General features: G+C 35.2%; 1 long non-coding RNA gene across 1 annotated transcript; it reads left to right on the forward strand.

The window, feature by feature from the left end:
• Window positions 1-3,466: 3,466 nt before the first annotated feature.
• On the forward strand, window positions 3,467-5,380 carry LOC144376420 (uncharacterized). Its single transcript, XR_013436899.1, has 3 exons — window positions 3,467-3,656; window positions 3,746-4,016; window positions 5,060-5,380. It is a non-coding gene; the product is annotated as an uncharacterized LOC144376420 (long non-coding RNA).
• The last annotated feature ends 943 nt before the right edge of the window (window positions 5,381-6,323 follow it).

Below are 6,323 nucleotides of genomic sequence, written 5' to 3' on the forward strand. Positions count from 1 at the left end.
CCAAGAAACTATTGCTGTTAAAGTCCTGGGGTCTACTGTCCTGGTGCCAGTAAGCAGGTCCAATGCCTGGGTCCTTGCAGACAAGCCTGGAAGTTGGGTTTGCATGGGTAGGCTTTGGTGCCTGAGTCCATGGTGGGGGTCCTAGAACCTGAGTTTGTGGCAATGACAGCCTGATGTCTGGTTTCACAAAGATGGTTTATCAATCTGGACCTAGGGGACAGGCCTGTGCTTTGAGGCTGTGCCTGGCCTGGCACTGGGATAGGTCTGGAATCCAGGGCTATGAGGGCATCAGGATCAGACTAGGGTTCATCCTTTTCTTATGTCATTAAGAAAATAACTACTCCATTGAGCATTTGATTTCAATTATTATATATTTTTTTTCAGTTTTAGATATTTTATTCCCCATTCACTTACAATTGCTCTTGGACTAACAATGGGGGTAACTTCTGCTAAACCAATGATACATTGAAAATAAGTCAGAAGTGCATTTAATACATCTAACCTACTGAACATCATAGTTAACCACACTGTACACTGTAGGTCACCAGTTATTTATCCTTGTGATTGCATACTTACTGGGAGCCGTGGCTTGTTTACACAAATAGGTATCACAAAGTAATATCATACTTAATATTGTTAGCCCAGGAAAGATCAAAATTGAAAATCTGACATGCCGTTGCCACTAAATGTATATTACTTTCACACTATTCTAAAATTGGAAAATCTTAAGTTAAACCATCATAAGGTGGGGACACCTGAATGTCTGTCCATTTATTGTAGTGGTTGATTTTGTTACTTTTTTTTTTAACTTCTAAATCCCTTTGTTTGTCTTTAATAATTTTAGCACAATTATTTTATGGTATCAGATTTTTATATTATGTGCTCACAGTCACTAGTGATTGATTTTTATCTATATGTGTTTTGTAATTTTGGATTGTAAGAGCATTTCCAGGAAAGATATAGCTAAGAGAATCTCTGGTACTTGGATTTAGGGTGTGTTCTTCAGTATATATTGATATTTTTCTACTCCAAATATCCAAAGGATATTTACTAACAGTGTAAAAAACCATAATGCTTATTTATTGGCCATTTCTGTACCAATGAGTAGTAAAATTTAAAGCTCAAAAATTCTAGTCACGCTGAACTATGATAAAAATAAAACAAAACACACACAAAAAACCCAATAACAAATGCCCAAAATAGGATTTTTCCCCCTATAAATATCAAATCAGATGTACTTCTCTTTGATATCTTTCCTTGATGGTAGGTTAATTTTTAAAGTCCTCTTTAAAGGTGAAAATCTTTAAAGAAATTCACCTGTGTCTCTGTCCGTGTGTACATGAAAGTAGAAATATTTACAATAGCAAAAATGACTCCCTCTTTCCATGAACACATCCAGACTATTCATGCTTTTGTTTACTATCAAGGTTTTTAGTTCCCTCTTAGTCTCCTAGTCTCTTTCAGGCTTAGCTCTCAAAGCCTGTTTATGCACGATCTTGCTAGCCCTAGAACTCCCTAATAGAGATGTTAACAGAAATCAAATGAGAACCAGATAAAAAAGTGCTTTGAAAACTAATGAAAGTATATTATGATTCCTTTTAAGAAAACGTGAGTTTATTAAGGATCTTTATTATGTAAATAGCTGTCATAGTCTAGGTGAGTTTGCCTTCTTTTTCCTTCACTCTTGATCTGGCAACACATTTCTTTTGATCCAGATTAAGAGCTGGATACTTATCATAACAGTGATTCTAGAACTCAGCCTCATTTGGGGTACTTATTAAAAACACAAATTAGAATATTAGTCTAACAATTGTATTTTATTGCAATTTGTATTTTTGTGCTGAATAAATATTCACCTTTGTCAAAAATAAATTCCTGTGTTCCATTGGAAACCTACTTTAAAATACATAATATAACCATCAATTTAAAACACATTTTGGCATATTGGAGAGATAGCTTTGGATAAAAGTCTCCTGGTTCCCTTCATTCCTCTTATTGATGGAGAATAGCCTGTGCTATCCAAGATGATGTGAAAGGAAGAAATGGATCCAAAGTGTATAGCGGCATGGTGTACAAAGGTTTGGAATAGTTGTTAAAGATCATTGTGGGGGCCACGGAAACACATGGAAACAAGTTTCTAGAGCAAACTTACAAAGACGAGGGTGAGTTTAAATTGTAACTGAGTAAGAAGTTAATAGAACTATGAAATATTTTAAAATTTAGTTTGAGGGGCATGTCTAACCCTCAGATCAACACATCAAAGATCCTTTTAAAGTTCTTTATTTACTCAAAATATCAGCAGAACTGGGTGAATCCATACCAATTAACATCAAAATTATGTGAGAATAACTTCCATTGGAGAAAAGATGGGACACGCCATTGCTCAGCTGACCCCCCCCAAACTCCACCATTGTTTAATGAAGGGATCAGTGGTGTTTTATTAGACTGTCCTCTTTTTTTTTTTTTGATGATGGTGACAGCTCCTGTACACATATTGACTGAAATACAGCAAAGAGCCATTTTGCATGTCAATCCCCAGTGAACTAAAATCAAATATCCCTATTATTTCCCAAATGTTAGCAACCTGTTTGATTTGCATGGACTCTTCTTTGTAGCTTGTAATATATATATATATATATATATATATATATATATATATATATTTAATTTGGACTCTCTCTTATGGGTCTTCAGTGAAGTTGGAGATTTATCATTTTATTCTTCTCTCTATCTGTGCCCTGTGATCCTGTTTCTTGGACAGGCAGACATTCTCTACCCAGGAGTTGTGCAGAGGCAGATAGCCCAAATTTTTACATTTTTCAGCTCTTGATCTAATTGGTTGAAACACCTTATGCAAGCAAAGAGATAGTTAAGAAATTGTCCCACTGGCATGTTGTGGAGGATAGATGAGAGAGAGGTGGAAGTGAAGACGCTTGTGAAGTCACTTTGCAATGAGAACTTGTTCATAATGAACCTGTAAGAACTTTTAAGCAAGAGGTTTTATTTAGCCTCTAAAGAAGACAAATTAGAGGAGATCAAAGTTATGAAAGATATGCTATAGCAAAAAAACAAAACAAAATATTTTTTGACCCCAAACACAGGAATTATAGGTCACTTAGTAAGATTTAAAGTACATATGAAAGAATAAAAGCATTTTATGCTGGATGTGTAGAACTTATGGAATTAATACTTGCAGAATCTTTGAGGCAAAAATTAGTTAGTAACAATAGTAGTATTGTCTATGACTTGCAAATAACCTTGTGAATTCTAAATTCAGCCTGTGCATAAAATATACACAGCTCTGCTCAGTTTACTAAAATTCATATATATTAAACATATGCATCAGGGCATTTATAATAACGTTATAAATAGTCTACTGTCTGAGGAAACACAGCTTTATTAAAAGCAGGTATCAGCTTCAAGCTAAGTGCCCACATTGTTGCTTCCAGAAGCTGTGATTTAAGCTGCACATCACTGATCATTGCAGGCATGCAAACTCCTTAGGCCACGGGATTCTATTAAGTGCTTTAGAAGAGGTCATCTAATCTACTGAATGGGCCTGAAAGATGGAAATCTCCTCCAAACACAAGCAGCTGCTCCACTTCTCAACAACAGGATCAGGGACCTGGGAATATTATTTCAGCTGCCTAGGAAAGGTAGGTGAGGGTGCTGGGCAGAGGGCAGGCAATTATCTCTTTGCTATGTGTTAAGCAGCATTTTCGCCTAACTGATAAATTACTTGCAGCTGTTGGCAACAATTTTCTCCTCCTTGTGGGAGAAGGAGAGACCCTGGCAAATGTTGAAGAGCAGAGTCACTGATTAAATCCCAGATCCAGCTGGAGGCCAGAGTCGAGGAGCTGTCTGAGTGGGTGGAGGAAGAAGAGGAGATAAATTCTGCACTGACGGCCAGGGGGCGGAAACTCCAAGATGAATGTTCTGAGTTGAAGAAAGAAATTGATGTCCTGGAAACAATATTAGCGAAGTCAGAGAAGGAGAAGCATGCTTCAGAGAATCAGGTGCGTTTTCTGTGGTATTAGGAAGGCGGAGATGCCTGGATTCCACTCCCAGACCAAGCTTTAGTACCCACAGTGTGCTGTTTACTTAATATAATGGCCTGCAACTTCATAGCACTGAGAGTCTGAACTGGCGTTAAAATAAAGGGTCTGATAAACTGTGATTTCCCACTTTGAATTTCCAGTTTGAATTTAGGGAACCCCACTTAATCCACCAAATGAAACATTATCATTTGCTTTATTCTTATGTCATCTAAAATCTAATGGAAAGAACCAAATAGTTTCATGGGGTCCCTAAATCTATTTTTTTGGAAGGAGAAAGAGCATGATGCCATTTGCAAAAAGGTGATTTGAGATGTGTTTGAAAACCAATTTCTGCCAGTGATTTGGATTTTGACCTTGCAGGCATCACTTTAATTCCAGTTCAGAGAGGATTCCAGTATTTTCTTGTGAGTTTTGATTTCTGTATCTATTTAAATTAGTGAGGAGTCTTTATCAAACCTTTGACAAACAGCTAATCTTCAAAATGATTGTAATTTTGGCAAATAATTAAATATCAGTTCTTGTATTTATTGATTCCTTTCAATAAAAAGCACCAGGGCTTGATAAAGCTAGCTTCCACTTTTGCATGTGTAATCTGCTGGAACTCTTTTTTATCTGTCTCTCTCCTGGGACTCTGAAGCAAAACAATTAGTGCCTGTCCCCTGAATCCTCAAAAGAAAGCACAATTAACTTTTCTGGTTTGTCATCATACAATAATACAATGCTCTGACAATTATCTGTCCATTAAGCCATATTGGTAATACCTTTTATCGTAGCAGATCACATACACATATATGCACATGTATATTTTTTTGTCTTGTTTTGTTTTTGTGAAAAAAAAACATGAACTTATAGTTTTATGGACTATATCAGGAATTTGGTTAAATGTAGCTCTTGATGACATTGGATACCTCATGAGGGTTTTGGACCACAAAAGGGAAGACCCTTGGTGTCATGCTCAAGCTTCCGGGGGTGGCTCTAATGAAGATCTCTTCTTCCCACAGGTCAAGAGATTGACTGAGGAGGTAGAATTAATTATGATGAAATCCGCAAACTTAACTGAGCAACTAAGGTCATGCAGAAAGTTCTTTAACCAATCCAGAGGTGTCTGCACACAGAGGAGAAACTGAGCAACTTGATCAAAGCCAGTCTGAACCTGGGACAGCACATTGATGAGGTAAGTAGCAATGGATGGATCTAGTTAGCAATCAGTCTGTTCATACCTATCTCCAATTTTAAAAAAAATTACTAAGACACAATATTTGTACATCTTTATGAAGTACATTGTGACAATTCAGTTTGTGTATAGAGTGTATAATATTCAAATCAGGGTAATGACATTTGCATCTCTTCAAACATGAGTCATTTTTATGTTGGGAATTTTGTAGTCTTATAATAATTTTGAAATCTATCATAGATTTTTTAACCAACAGTTACCCTACTGTGCTATAGAAAAGTTAGAAGTAATTACTATTTTGTTGCCCCTTATTGAACTTCATTTTTTCCCCTCTGTCCCCTGCATTTTCCACAAATGAGTGATAATATGGAATATTTGTTTTTCTGTTTCTGGTTTATTTTACTTAATGTAATGACCCCCAATTCCAAACATGTTGCTGCAGATGACAAATTTTCATTTTTTTGTGGTTGAATAATATTCCTCTGTGTGTGTATATGTATGTGTATGTATGTGTGTGTGTATGTGTATATTTATATATATATATACATATATATATATATATATATATATATATATATATATATAACATTTTCTTTATGAATTTATCCACTAAAGAACATCTAGGTTGATTCCATATTTTAGCTATTGTTCATAGTGCTGCAATAACCATGAGAGTGCAAATGTCTTCTTGGTATAATGATTTTACCTCTTTGGATATATACCCAGTAGTGAAATTGCTTATTCATATGGTTGTTCTATGTCTAATTTTTTAAGTAATCTCTGTTTTCTTTCTATAATAGCTTTGCTAATTTATACTAAGTGTGTAAGAGTTTTCCTTTGTCTATATCATAGGCAGTATTTGTTGTTATTTGTCTTTTTATTAATATTTATTCTAACTGGGATGAGATGTTAGCTCATTAATATTTTGACTTGCATTTGAAATTTATAATTTTCTCTTATACTTGTGGTCCATTTGTATATCTTCTTTTGAGATATCTATTAAGTTAGTTAGCCTGACTTTTATTTGAATTTTTTGTTATTTGGTGTTTAGCTATTTTAGTTCCTTAAATGTTCTAGATTTCATGCCTTGT

The sequence above is a fragment of the Ictidomys tridecemlineatus genome, chromosome 3 (genome assembly GCF_052094955.1).
Source record: "Ictidomys tridecemlineatus isolate mIctTri1 chromosome 3, mIctTri1.hap1, whole genome shotgun sequence".
In the NCBI taxonomy this organism is placed as follows: Eukaryota; Metazoa; Chordata; class Mammalia; order Rodentia; family Sciuridae; genus Ictidomys; species Ictidomys tridecemlineatus.